Genomic DNA, 15,856 nt, shown 5'->3' on the forward strand with positions numbered 1-15,856 from the left:
TCATGCCTAACCATAGCTTCATGTCCACATCCCAGTTCAATCCTAACCCTAGCTTCATGTCCACATCCTAGTTCATGCCTAACCATAGCTTCATGTCCACATCCCAGTTCAAACCTAACCCTAGCTTCATGTCCACATCCTAGTTCATGCCTAACCCTATCTTCAAGTCCACATCCTAGTTCAATGCCTAACCCTAGCTTCATGTCCACATCCCAGTTCAACCTAACCCTAGCTTCATGTCCACATCCCAGTTCAACCCTAACCCTAGCCTCATGTCCACATCCTAGTTAATCCCTAACCCTAACCCTAGCTTCATGTCCACATCCCAGTTCAACCCTAACCCTAGCTTCATGTCCACATTCTAGTTCATGCCTAACACTAGCTTCATGTCCACATCCTAGTTCATGCCTAACCCTAGCTTCATGTCCACATCCTAGTTCATGCCTAACCCTAGCTTCATGTCCACATCCCAGTTCAAACCTAACCCTAGCTTCATGTCCACATCCTAGTTCATGCCTAACCCTATCTTCATGTCCACATCCTAGTTCATGCCTAACCCTAGCTTCATGTCCACATCCTAGTTCATGCCTAACCCTAGCTTCATGTCCACATCCCAGTTCAACACTAACCCTAGCTTCATGTCCACATCCCAGTTCAACCCTAACCCTAGCTTCATGTACACATCCCAGTTCAACCCTAACCCTAGCTTCATGTACACATCCCAGTTCAACCTAACCCTAGCTTCATGTCCACATCCCAGTTCAACCCTAACCTTAGCTTCATGTCCACATCCTAGTTCATGCCTAACCATAGCTTCATGTCCACATCCCAGTTCAATCCTAACCCTAGCTTCATGTCCACATCCTAGTTCATCCCCAACCCTAACCCTAGCTTCAAATCCACATCCCAGTTCAACCCTAACCACTAGCTTCATGTACACATCCCAGTTCAACCCTAACCCAAGCTTCAAATCCACATCCCAGTTCAATCATAACCCTAACACTAGCTTCATGTCCACATCCCAGTTCAACCCTAACCCTAGCTTCATATCCACATCCCAGTTCAACCCTAACCCTAGCCTCATGTCCACATCCTAGTTAATCCCCAACCCTAACCCTAGCTTCATGTACACATCCCAGTTCAACCCTAACCCTAGCTTCAAATCCACATCCCAGTTCAACCCTAACCCTAGCTTCATGTCCACATCCCAGTTCAACCCTAACCCGAGCTTCATGTCCACATTCCAGTTCAATCATAACCCTAACCCTAGGTTCATGTCCACATCCCAGTTCAACCCTAACCGTAGCTTCATGTTCATATCCCAGTTCAACCCTAACCCTAGCTTCATGTCCACATCCCAGTTCAACCCTAACCCTAACCCGAGCTTCATTTCAACATCCCAGTTCAACCCTAACCCTATAACCCTAGCTTCATGTCCACATCCCAGTTCAACTCTAACCCTAGCTTCATGTCCACATTCCAGTTCAACCCTAACCCTAGCTTCATGTCCACATCCCAGTTCAACCCTAACCCTAACCCTAGCTTCAGGTACACATCCCAGTTCATCCCTAACCCTAACCCTAGCTTCATGTACACATCCCAGTTCATCCCTAACCCTAACCTTAGCTTCATGTCCACATCCCAGTTCAAACCTAACCCTAGCTTCATATCCACATCCCAGTTCAACGCTAACCCAAGCTTCATGTCCACATCCCAGTTCAACCCTAACCCTAGCTTCATGTACAGATCCCAGTTCATCCCTAACCCTAAACCTAGCTTCACGTCCACATCCCAGTTCAACTCTAACCCTAACCCTAGCTTCATGTCCACATCCCAGTTCATCCCTAACCCTAGCTTCATGTCCACATCCCAGTTCAATGCTAACCCTAGCTTCATGTCCACATCCCAGTTCAACCCTAACCCTAACCCTAGCTTCATGTCCACATCCCAGTTCAACCCTAACCCTAGCTTCATGTCCACATCCCAGTTCAACCCTAACCCTAGCTTCATGTCCACATCCCAGTTCAACCCTAACCCTAACCTTAGCTTCATGTCCACATCCCAGTTCATCCCTAACCCTAGCTTCATATCCACATCCCAGTTCAATGCTAACCCTAGCTTCATGTCCACATCCCAGTTCAACCCTAACCCTAACCCTATCTTCATGTCCACATCCCAGTTCAACCCTAACCCTAACCCTAGCTTCATGTCCACATCCCAGTTCAACCTAACCCTAGCTTCATGTCCACATCCCAGTTCAACCCTAACCCTAACCTTAGCTTCATGTCCACATCCCAGTTCATGCCTAACCCTAGCTTCATGTCCACATCCCAGTTCAATCTAACCCTAGCTTCATGTCCACATCCAGTTCATCCCCAACCCTAACCCTAGCTTCAAATCCACATCCCAGTTCAACCCTAACTAACTAGCTTCATGTCCACATCCCAGTTCAACCCTAACCCTATCTTCATGTCCACATCCCAGTTCAACCCTAACCCTAGCTTCATGTCCACATCCAGTTCAACCCTAACCCTAGCTTCATATCCACATCCCAGTTCAATGCTAACCCTAGCCTCATGTCCACATCCTAGTTAATCCCCAACCCTAACCCTAGCTTCATGTACACATCCCAGTTCAACCCTAACCCTAGCTTCAAATCCACATCCCAGTTCAACCCTAACCCTAGCTTCATGTCCACATTCCAGTTCAACCCTAACCCTAGCTTCATGTCCACATCCCAGTTCATCCATAACCCTAACCCTAGGTTCATGTCCACATCCCAGTTCAACCCTAACCCTAGCTTCATGTTCCACATCCCAGTTCAACGCTAACCCTAGCTTCATGTCCACATCCCAGTTCAACCCTAACCCTAGCTTCATTTCAACATCCCAGTTCAACCCTAACCCTATAACCCTAGCTTCATGTCCACATCCCAGTTCAACTCTAACCCTAGCTTCATGTCCACATTCCAGTTCAACCCTAACCCTAGCTTCATGTACACATCCCAGTTCATCCCTAACCCTAACCCTAGCTTCATGTACACATCCCAGTTCATCCCTAACCCTAACCCTAGCTTCATGTCCACATCCCAGTTCATCCCTAACCCTAACCCTAGCTTCATGTCCACATCCCAGTTCAAACCTAACCCTAGCTTCATATCCACATCCCAGTTCAACGCTAACCCAAGCTTCATGTCCACATCCCAGTTCAACCCTAACCCTAGCTTCATGTACAGATCCCAGTTCATCCCTAACCCTAAACCTAGCTTCACGTCCACATCCCAGTTCAATCTAACCCTAACCCTAGCTTCATGTCCACATCCCAGTTCATCCCTAACCCTAGCTTCCATATCCACATCCCAGTTCAATGCTAACCCTAGCTTCATGTCCACATCCCAGTTCAACCCTAACCCTAATCCTAGCTTCATGTCCACATCCCAGTTCAACCCTAACCCTAACCCTAGCTTCATGTCCACATCCCAGTTCAACCTAACCCTAGCTTCATGTCCACATCCCAGTTCAACCCTAACCCTTAGCTTCATGTCCACATCCCAGTTCATCCCTAACCCTAGCTTCATATCCACATCCCAGTTCAATGCTAACCCTAGCTTCATGTCCACATCCCAGTTCAACCCTAACCCTAACCTAGCTTCATGTCCACATCCCAGTTCACCCTAACCTAACCCTAGCTTCATGTCCACATCCCAGTTCAACCCTAACCCTAGCTTCATGTCCACATCCCAGTTCAACCCTAACCCTAACCTTAGCTTCATGTCCACATCCCAGTTCATCCCTAACCCTAGCTTCATATCCACATCCCAGTTCAATGCTAACCCTAGCTTCATGTCCACATCCCAGTTCATCCCTAACCCTAACCTAGCTTCATGTCCACATCCCAGTTCAACCCTAACCCTAACCCTAGCTTCATGTCCACATCCCAGTTCAACCCTAACCCTAACCCTAGCTTCATGTCCACATCCCAGTTCATCCCTAACCCTAACCCTAGCTTCATGTCCACATCCCAGTTCAACCCTAACCCTAACTTCATGTACAGATCCCAGTTCAAACCTAACCCTAGCTTCATATCCACATCCTGATTCAACGCTAACCCAAGCTTCATGTCCACATCCCAGTTCAACCCTACCCCTAACCCTAGCTTCATGTCCACATCCCAGTTCATCCCTAACCCTAACCCTAGCTTCATGTCCACATCCCAGTTCAACCCTAACCCTAGCTTCATGTCCACATCCCAGTTCATCCCTAACCCTAGCTTCATATCCACATCCAGTTCAATGCTAACCCTAGCTTCATGTCCACATCCCAGTTCAACCCTAACCTAATCCTAGCTTCATGTCCACATCCCAGTTCAACCTAACCCTAACCCTAGCTTCATGTCCACATCCCAGTTCAACCCTAACCCTAGCTTCATGTCCACATCCCAGTTCATCCCTAACCCTAACCCTAGCTTCATGTCCACATCCCAGTTCAACCCTAACCCTAGCTTCATGTCCACATCCCAGTTCAACCCTAACCCTAAACTTAGCTTCATGTCCACATCCCAGTTCATCCCTAACCCTAGCTTCATGTCCACATCCCAGTTCAACCCTAACCCTAGCTTCATGTTCATATCCCAGTTCAACCCTAACCCTAGCTTCATGTCCACATCCCAGTTCAACCCTAACCCTAACTTCTTCATTTCAACATCCCAGTTCAACCCTAACCCTATAAACCTAGCTTCATGTCCACATCCCAGTTCATCCCTAACCCTAGCTTCATGTCCACATTCCAGTTCAACCCTAACCCTAGCTTCATGTCCACATCCCAGTTCATCCCTAACCCTAACCCTAGCTTCATGTCCACATCCCAGTTCATCCCTAACCCTAACCCTAGCTTCATGTCCACATCCCAGTTCAACCCTAACCCTAGCTTCATGTACAGATCCCAGTTCAAACCTAACCCTAGCTTCTTCATATCCACATCCCAGTTCAACCTAACCCAAGCTTCATGTCCACATCCCAGTTCAACCCTAACCCTAGCTTCATGTACAGATCCCAGTTCATCCCTAACCCTAAACCTAGCTTCACGTCCACATCCCAGTTCAACCCTAACCCTAACCCTAGCTTCATGTCCACATCCCCAGTTCATCCCTAACCCTAGCTTCATATCCACATCCCAGTTCAATGCTAACCCTAGCTTCATGTCCACATCCCAGTTCAACCCTAACCCTAATCCTAGCTTCATGTCCACATCCCAGTTCTAACCCTAACCCTAGCTTCATGTCCACATCCCAGTTCAACCCTAACCCTAGCTTCATGTACACATCCCAGTTCATCCCTAACCCTAACCTTAGCTTCATGTCCACATCCCAGTTCAACCCTAACCCTAGCTTCATATCCACATCCCAGTTCAACCCTAACCCTAGCTTCATGTCCACATCCCAGTTCAACCCTAACCCTAACCCTATCTTCATGTCCACATCCCAGTTCAACCCTAACCCTAATCTTCATGTCCACATCCCAGTTCAACCCTAACCCTAGCTTCATGTCCACATCCCAGTTCAACCCTAACCCTAACCTTAGCTTCATATCCACATCCCAGTTCATGCCTAACCATAGCTTCATGTCCACATCCCAGTTCAACCCTAACCCTATCTTCATGTCCACATCCCAGTTCATCCCCAACCCTAACCCTAGCTTCAAATCCACATCCCAGTTCAACCCTAACCCTAGCTTCATGTCCACATCCCAGTTCAACCCTAACCCTATCTTCATGTCCACATCCCAGTTCAACCCTAACCCTAACCCTAGCTTCATGTCCACATCCAGTTCAACCCTAACCCTAGCTTCATATCCACATCCCAGTTCAACCCTAACCCTAGCCTCATGTCCACATCCTAGTTAATCCCCAATCCTAACCCTAGCTTCATGTACACATCCCAGTTCAACCCTAACCCTAGGTGTTCAAATCCAGCATCCCAGTTCAACATTTGTACAGATATGTCCACATCCAAGTTCAACCTAACCCGAGCTTCATGTTACATTTCAGTTCAATATAAAAACCACAAGGAATTTCATGTCCACATCCCAGTTCAACCCTAATTGTTGCTTCATGTTCATATCCCAGTTCAACCCTAACCCTAGCTTCATGTCCACATCCCAGTTCAACCCTAACCCTAAGAGCTTCATTTCAACATCCCAGTTCAACCCTAACCCTATAAACCTAGCTTCATGTCCACATCCCAGTTCAACTCTAACCCTAGCTTCATGTCCACATTTTCTAACCCTAGCTTCATGTCCACATCCCAGTTTGCCTAATAGCTTCAGGTACACATCCCAGTTCATCCCTAACCCTAACCCTAGCTTCATGTCCACATCCCAGTTCAACCCTAACCCTAGCTTCATGTACAGATCCCAGTTCAAACCTAAGTGGAATGAATCCACATCCCAGTTCAACAGTAACTATCCATGTCCAATCCCAGTTCAACGGTTCTAGCTTCATGTACAGATCCTTTTTTTCATCCTTTTAACCCAAACCTAGCTTCACGTCCACATCCCAGTTCAACATGTGTTTTGTAGATGCATGTCCACATCCCAGTTCATCCCAACCAATGCACTATTCATCCCATTCATCTCTTCTAGCTTCATGTCCACATCCCAGTTCAACCCTAACCCTAATCCTCTTCTGTCCACATCCCAGTTCATTAACCTAACCCTAGCTTCATGTACAAGTTCTAACTGTTCTTCAGACATTTGGTTCATCCTAACCTTAGCTTCATGTCCACATCCCAGTTCTTCCCTAACCCCTTCATATCCACATGGTGCTCAATGCTAACCCTAGCTTGTGTCTAATCACCAGTGTCAACTTTTAATCTTAACCTAGCTTCATGTCCAATCAGTTCAACCCTAACCCAACTGTCATGAATCCAGCAATGGGATAGCTTCATTCCAAATCCCATCAAATATTAATCTTGGTTTTCTGTTCACATCCCAGTTTTTAGCATTGGCCCAGTTACAGATCTCTGAGCTTCTGGTTTTGATGTAGTTTTGTACATCCCAGGTCCCCTAACCCCCCTAGCTTCATGTCCACATCCCAGTTCAACACTAACCCTAACCCTAGCTTCATGTCCACATCCCAGTTCAACCCTAACCCTAACCCTCTTCATGTCCACATCCCAGTTCATCTCTAATTCTGTAGCCTCATGTAATATGCTAATGGGGAACCCTAGCTTCATGTACAGATCCCAGTTCAAACCTAACCCTAGCTTCATATCCACATCCCAGTTCAACGCTAACCCAAGATTCTGTCCACATCCCAGTTCAACCCATCCTAACCATGTTCATGTCCACATGTTCATCGGTGACCAATGGTCATACAAGTTAACTCTAACGCACCCAGCTTCATGTCCACATCCCAGTTCATCCCTCCCCTAATTGATATCCAAATCGATCCTAGTTCATTAACCCTTGCTTGATTGCCACATTCAGTTCAACCGTAACCCTAATCCGTTTCATTTTCATCCCAGTTCTTATGATGAAGGGTTTCCTAGTTCACTTGACAGGAAGGATCAGTATAAATCACTAACCTCTGCTTCAGTGTCCACATCCCAGTTCAACCCTAACCCTAATCCTATTCATTTATCCCAATTCAAGGAACTTATATATCATGTTAGCTATTAACAGGTATAGGATCTTAATTTGTCCACATCCCAGTTCATCCCTATGTTTTCCCTAACCCTAGCTTCATGTCCACATCCCAGTTAATGCTCCCCATTAGCTTTTGTCCACATCCCTTCAACCCTAATTTTTTGCCCTAGCTTCTGTCCACATCCCAGTTAAACCCTTTGTTTCCCTCAGTTCTGTGCTCTGTGTTTCAATGTTAACCCTGCCCTAGCTTCATGTCCACATCTCCAGTTCGACCCTAACCCTAGCTTCTTGTACACATCCCAGTTTTTGTTTTGTTTATTTTTTAGTTTCTTTTGAGGTCTTTTTGTTTTTCCTACCACCTTTTCCACATCCCATTTTTCAATTTTAAGGATTTTTTCTTTATTAAATAACCCTAAGTACTGCTTCATGTCCTCATCTTCTGGGTTCTGCTGTCTAGCTTCATGTCCACATGTTGGTTAACCCTACTGTTTCTCCTAACCTTAGCTTCATGTCCACATCCCAGTTCATCCCTAACACAGAGCTTCATATCCACATCCCAGTTCAATGCTAACCCTAGCTTCATGTCCACACCAGGTCAACCCTAACCCTAACCCTAGCTTCATGTCCACATCCCAGTTCAACACTAACCCTAACCCTAGCTTCATGACATCTCATCTTCTGTCCTAGCTTCATGTCCACATCCCAGTTCATTAACCCAACCCTATCTGATCATGTCCACATCCCAGTTTCCCCAGTAACCTCTAGGTTCATGTACCCATCCCAGTTAACCCCTGGCTGATATCCACATCCCAGTTCAACCTCCCCAAGTTTCATGTCCACATCCCAGTTCAACCCTACCCCTAACCCTAGCTTCATGTCCACATCCCAGTTCAACTCTAACCCTAACCCTAGCTTCGGTCCACATCCCAGTTCATCCATAACCCTAGCTGTCATATCCACATCCTAGTTCAATGCTAACCCTAGCTTCATGTCCACATCCCAGTTCAACCCTAACCCTAATCCTAGCTTCATGTCCACATCCCAGTTCAACCCTAACCCTAACCCTAGCTTCATGTCCACATCCCAGTTCAACCCTAACCCTAGCTTCATGTCCCATCCAGTTCAACCCTAACCCTAAACTTAGCTTCATGTCCACATCCCAGTTCCCCAGCTTCATGTCCACATCCCAGTTCAATGCTAACCCTAGCTTCATGTCCACATCCCAGTTCAACCCTAACCCTAATCCTAGCTTCATGTCCACATCGGGAAGTTCACCTAACCCTAACCCTAGCTTCATGTCCACATCCCAGTTCAACGCTAACCTAGCTTCATGTACAGATCCCAGTTCAACCCTAACCTAACCCTAGCTTCATGTCCACATCCCAGTTCAGTCCCTAACCTTTAACCCTAGCTTTATATCCACATCCCAGTTCAACCATCTCCCAGGCTTCATGTACAGATCCCAGTTCAACCCTAACCATAGCTTCATGTCCACATCCCAGTTCAACCCTAACCCTAGCTTCATGTCCACATCCCAGTTCGGGTTCAACCCTAATCCTAGCTTCATGTCCACATCCCAGTTCATCCCTAACCCTAACCCTAGCTTCATGTCCACATCCCAGTTCAACCCTAACCCTAACCCTAGCTTCATGTCCACATCCCAGTTCACCCTCTAACCCTAGCTTCATGTCCACATCCCAGTTCATCCTTAACCCTTGGTAACTCTAGCTTCATATCCACATCCCAGTTCAATGCTATCTTGCTTCATGTCCACATCCCAGTTCAACCCTAACCTCTAGTGACCCTTCATGTCCACATTCCAGTTCAACCCTTTGGGATCTAGACTTCATGTCACATCCCAGTTCACTAACCTCCCTAGACTTTCATGTTCACATCCCAGTTCATTAACCCTAACCCTAGCTTCATATCCACATCCCAGTTCAATGCTATCCCTTGCTTCATGTCCACATCCCAGTTCAACCCTAACCCTAGCTTCATGTCCACATTCCAGTTCAACCCTAACCCTAGCTTCATGTCCACATTCCAGTTCAACCCTAACCCTAACCCTAGCTTCATGTCCACATCCCAGTTCAACCCTAACCCTAGCTTCATGTCCACATCCCAGTTCAACCATAACCTCAAACTAGCTTCATGTCCACATCCCAGTTCACCATGCTACCTAACCCTAGCTTCATGCCCACATCCCAGTTCAACCCTAACCCTAGCTTCATGTCCACATCCCAGTTCAACCCTAACCCTGCTTATGTACCACATCAGTTCAACTCCTAACCCTAGCTTCATGTCCCATCCCAGTTCAACCCTAACCCTAACCCTAGCTTCATGTCCACATCCCAGATTCAACCCTAACCCTAACCCTAGCTTCATGTACACATCCCAGTTCAAACCTAACCCTAGCTTTATATCCACATCCCAGTTCAACCCTAATCCTAGTTTCATGTCAACATCCCAGTTCAGCCCTAACCCTAACCCTAACCCTAGCTTCATGTCCACATCCCAGTTCAACCCTCACCCTAGCTTCATATCCATATCCCAGTTCAACCCTAACCCTAGCTTCATGTCCACATCCTAGTTCATGCCTAACCCTAACCCTAGCTTCATGTCCACATCCCAGTTCAACTTTAACCCTAACCCTAGCTTCATGTACAGATCCCAGTTCAACCCTAACATAGCTTCATGTCCACATCCCAGTTCAACCTGGAACCCTAGCTTCATGTCCACATCCCAGTTCAACCCTAATCCTAGCTTCATGTCCACATCCCAGTTCATCCCTAACGCCTAACCCTAGCTTCATGTCCACATCCCAGTTCAACCCTAAAAATGCTTCATGTCCACATCCCAGTTCAACCCAACCCTAACCCTAGCTTCATGTCCACATCCCAGTTCATCCCTAACCCTAACCCTAGCTTCATATCCACATCCCAGTTCAATGCTACCCTTGCTTCATGTCCACATCCCAGTTCAACCCTAACCCTAGCTTCATGTCCACATTCCAGTTCAACCCTAACCATAGCTTCATGTCCACATCCCAGTTCAACCCTAACCCTAACCCTAGCTTCATGTCCACATCCAATGCAAGTTCATCCCTAACCCTAACCCTAGCTTCATAGGACATCCCAGTTCAATGCTATCCCTTGCTTCATGTCCCATCCCAGTTCAACCCTAACCTAGCTTCATGTCCACATTCCAGTTCAACCCTAACCCTAGCTTCATGTCCACATTCCAGTTCAACCCTAACCTGTAACCCTAGCTTCATGACATCCCAGTTCAACCCTAACCCTTTCATGTCCACATCCCAGTTCAACCCTAACCCTAACCCTAGCTCCATGTCCACATCCCAGTTCACCCCTAACCCTAACCCTAGCTTCATGTACACATCCCAGTTCAACCCTAACCCTAGCTTCATGTCCACATCCCAGTTCAACCCTAACCCTAGCTTCATGTCCACATCCCAGTTCAACCCTAACCTTAGCTTCATGTCCACATCCTAGTTCAACCCTAACCCTAACCCTAGCTCCATGTCCACATCCCAGTTCAACCCTAATGGTCTCCTAACCCTAGCTTCATGTACACATCCCAGTTCAAACCTAACCCTAGCTTTATATCCCATCCCAGTTCAACCTAATCCTAGCCATGTCAACATCCCAGTTCAGCCCTAACCCTAACCCTAACCCTAAGCTTCATGTCCACATCCCAGTTCAACCCTCACCCTAGCTTCATATCCATATCCCAGTTCAACCCTAACCCTAGCTTCATGTCCACATCCTAGTTTGCCTCCCCAACCCTAGCTTGAGGACATCCCAGTTCAACTTCTTAACCCTAACCCTAGCTTCATGTCAACATCCCTTTCAATCCTAACCCTAGCTTCATGTCCACATCCCAGTTCAAACCCTAAGCTTTATGTCCACATCCCAGTTCAATCCTAACCCTATCTTCATGTCCACATCCCAGTTCAACCCTAACCCTAGCTTCATGTCCACATCCCAGTTCAACCCTAACCCTAGCTTCATGTCCACATCCCAGTTCAACCCTAACCCTAGACTCCTTCACCCTTTACCTTCATGTCCACATCCCAGTTCAACTTTAACTAGCTTCATGTCCACATCCCAATTCAACTCTAACTCTACCCTCAACCAGAACCCTAACTCTTGCTTTATGTCACATTCCAGTTCAACCCTAATTCTGCCTCAACTACTACTCCAACCCTAACCTCGGTTTATCTTGGTTTTATCCTACATTTGTCTTTGGACCCTCAAGATGCTGGTTTCTGCTCCACCTGGCTCTCCCTTTGACACAAGGTGTTGGAATCCAGCCTTCTGCCAAATCAACATTTGTACAGATAGTACGACAAATTGGCACCCCTACTGGATTTACCTGTGAGTAGAATATAGAAAAATTCCACAAGAGAATTTGAGTGGGAAAACCTATAGGTTCCCTCTTTTGATTGTTGACTTGCTGAGCTCAACTAAGGATTTCAGAGAAGTATGTATTGTATATCCTAAACAAATTAAGCCTTCAGGATTGAGATACTGTAATTCCACTGAGATTGTATTTTACACTAGAATTCTGATGCTCCTGATATTTCTCTGACTACCAGTGATGGTTGCCATAGCCACAGAGAGATTGAGGCAGTATTCCAGAACTGTAGGACGGCACTGAGAAGTACTGACAACATCATCAAGCGTTACACAGGGTCAGGTGCTCATAATACAAAAGAAAGTGGAATGAACAGCCTTTTTTAACAGTAGACTATCCCTGCCTGCAATCTTTCCGTTTCTACGGTTCCAGTTGGCAGCAGTCTTTTGGCTCATTCCTTTTATCACAGAACCTGTGGCTTCACAGAACATGTGTTTTGTAGATGCATGTGTCTGGGAGTCCCAACCAATGCACTATTCATGACCATTCATCTCTTCTTAGGGCTAGAACATCACATGACAACAGCTCCTGGTCTCCTCTGTTTCCCCCCCTTCATTATACCTATCAATTGTTGTATGTAAAATTCTACTGTTCTTCAGACTTTGGTTCATCCTTTCATTTTCTTCTTCTTCTCTTTGTTCTTCTCTGAATCCCCCTGATTATGAGGTGGTGCTCACTGCAACCCTACTGTGTCTAATCACCAGTGTGAATGAGCGTTTTGATCTTCACCAAGCTTGTAGGAATCATGATTGGCACATCAACTGTCTGAAGTCTAGCAATGGGTTCCTGCTTTAAAATCTGTTAATCAAATATTAATCTTGGTTTTCTGTTCACGTGTGTTTTTAGCATTGGCCCAGTTACAGATCTCTGAGCTTCTGGTTTTGATGTAGTTTTGATACTATTGTTCCCCCCCCCCACACACACATGTCCCCATTGTGCTTTTTGTCCTCTCTCTTTTCCCTTGATCCCCATTCTTATTCTGTAGCCTGGGGTAATATGCTAATGGGGAAGGCTGCTGTGAAAAAAAGGGTTTGTGGTTTGTTGACTGTGTGAAGTGAAGCAGATTCTGGTGTCAGCGTAGCACACCATCTTACACCATGTTATGGTTATGTTTCGGTGACCAATGGTGATAAAGTTATTTGTGGCACCACACACACACACCCAAACATTCTCCTAATTTATGCCAAATCGATCAGGTTCATTAGTGAGTTTCTGATTGCCAGGTTCAGATTTTTGTGTTTTTTTCTACCACCTTTTGGGTTGCATTTTATGATGAAGGATTTTTCTTTATTAAGGAAGGACCGTCTTAAATCACAACACTCTGTCTAGTTCATCTTCTGGGGGCCCTGCTTTACATCCATTATTTATCACAGTTGGTTATATATCATGTATTAGCTATTATACAGGTATAGGATCTTAATTTGATCACCCTGTTGCAGGAGAATGTTCCTGCAATGCAGGAAAAGTAAAACTTGGAGTGTCACACCATGATCTGTTTCACTTGTCCTCGTTATTGTCTCCACCCCCTCCAGGTGTTGCTTGTTTTCCCTAGTGTATTTATCCCGGTGTTTCCTGTCTCTCTGTGCCAGTTTGCCTTGTATGTCCAAGCCTACCAGCAGTTTTTCACATTGTCCTGCTATGTCTTGACTCCTTTTTCTTGTCCGCCTGCTTTTCACCCTTGCCTGGACTCTCTACCTGCCTGCCTGATCATTCTACCTGACCTCAAGCCTGCCTGCAATTCTGTAACTCCGGGATTCGGATCTGGTTATGACCTTTTGCCTGTCCACGACCATTCTCTTGCCGATCCCCTTTTCATTTATTAAACATCTTAAATTCCAATCATCTGCCTCCTGTGTCTGCATTTGGGTCTCGCCTAGTGTCATGATATGTAGTGTATCGGAGGTTTAAAAAGGCTTCTCACATTAGAATTTATTTGATTTTCCTTTATGAAAAATGTATCAACCCCTGCTAAAATGTCCATTATTATCCACATAATACTTAACATTTTATGTTGCTGCAGGATTCTTTTCCTGTTTTAGCAAACTGGCTCAAATGAAAATCCTACATCTGTAGAACTTTAACATCCCATTGGTGCTTTGTTGGCCTGTCTGAATTTCCATTCCTTTTCCTTTTTTTTCCTGTTTTTTTGTGGATTATTCTGATTGGCAGGTACTGCTGTACTTCCAACTGTGTCGAGGACTAAATACAGAACATTATCATGTGTTATAGCTCATTGTTGACCTTTATTGGTATTTCCAGATACAGCTTAATTTCAATGGACTACGCCGCTGAGTCAACAAGATCTACCAATTCACTTTAATCTCCTTGGTCACAGTTTATAATTGTGTATTTTAGCCATCCTTAGACGCTAACTGCTCTGCTTATTAAACTAGCTGTGTGAAGTCCTCCATGTTAATTCTACTAATAAATTAGCCTTGGTCACATCAGACTTTCACAGAGGTGTGTGGGGGAAGGAGGGGTACGAGTGTTTAGTAGGGATGAACAGGAGGCATTGAATGTGTCTCTGTGAATGTGGGAATTTTATTTTTATTTATCAATTATTTTACCAGGTAAGTTGACTGAGAACACATTCTCATTTACAGCAACGACCTGGGGAATAGCTACAGGGGAGAGGAGAGGGATGAATGAGCCAATTGCAAACTGGGGATTATTAGGTGACCGTGATGGTTTGAGGGCCAGAAACTTTGCCAAGGCACCGGGGTTAACACCTCTACTCTTACAATAAGTGCCATGGGATCTTAAATGACCTTAGAGGGTCAGGACACCTGTTTAACTTCCCATCCGAAAGACGGCACCCTGCACAGAGCAGGGTGTCCCCAATCACAGCCCTGTGGCATTGGAATATTTTTTTAGACTAGAGGAAAGACTGCCTCCTACTGGCCCTTCAACACCAGTTCCAGCAGCATCTGGTCTCCCAGCCAGGGACTGACCAGGACCAACCCTGCTTAGCTTCAGAAGCAAGCCAGCAATGTTATGCAGGGTGGTATGCTGCTGGCATGAGTGGATGTGGAGGAATGCAATGCTGAGCATGACAGGATGTGTGTCTATTTGAGCAAATGATTACTCTACTGTACTGTACAATGTCCATAACATACGTACAGTATTTCTGTGTGGGATCTCAGATGCATGAACATGCTCGTATGGGTAGGTCTATCGCATGTTTCTTACTAGCTGTGCCCCTTGTTCTCGTGTATTATCATCTTTATATGTAGAGGCTGGCATTCTTAGCCCCCCGATATGCAACCTTTCAGGGAAGTCAGGAACCAATATACACAGGCAGTTAGGAAAGTAAAGGCTAGCTTTTTCAAACAGAAATTTGCATCCTGTAGCACAAACTCCAAAAGATTCTGGGACACTGTAAAGTCCATGGAGAATAAAAGCATCTCCTCCCAGCTGCCCACTGCTCTGAGTCTAGGAAACACTGTCACCACCGATAAATCCACGATAATTGAGAATTTCAATAAGCATTTTTCTACGGCTGGCCATGCTTTCCACCTGGCTACCCCTACTTGCTCAAGCCTCCCCATTTGTCCTTCACCCAAATCCAGACAGCTGATGTTCTGAAAGAGTTGCAAAATCTGGACCCATACAAATCAGCTGGGCTAGACAATCTGGACTCTCTCTTTCTAAAATTATCCACCGCAATTGTTGAAACCCCTATTACTAGCTTGTTCAACCTCTCTTTCTTATCATCTGAGTTCCCCAAAGCTGCCGCGGTCATCACCCTCTTCAAAGGGGGTGACACTCTTGACCCAAACT

The sequence above is a fragment of the Oncorhynchus masou genome, chromosome 11, assembly GCF_036934945.1.
Source record: "Oncorhynchus masou masou isolate Uvic2021 chromosome 11, UVic_Omas_1.1, whole genome shotgun sequence".
In the NCBI taxonomy this organism is placed as follows: domain Eukaryota; kingdom Metazoa; phylum Chordata; class Actinopteri; order Salmoniformes; family Salmonidae; genus Oncorhynchus; species Oncorhynchus masou.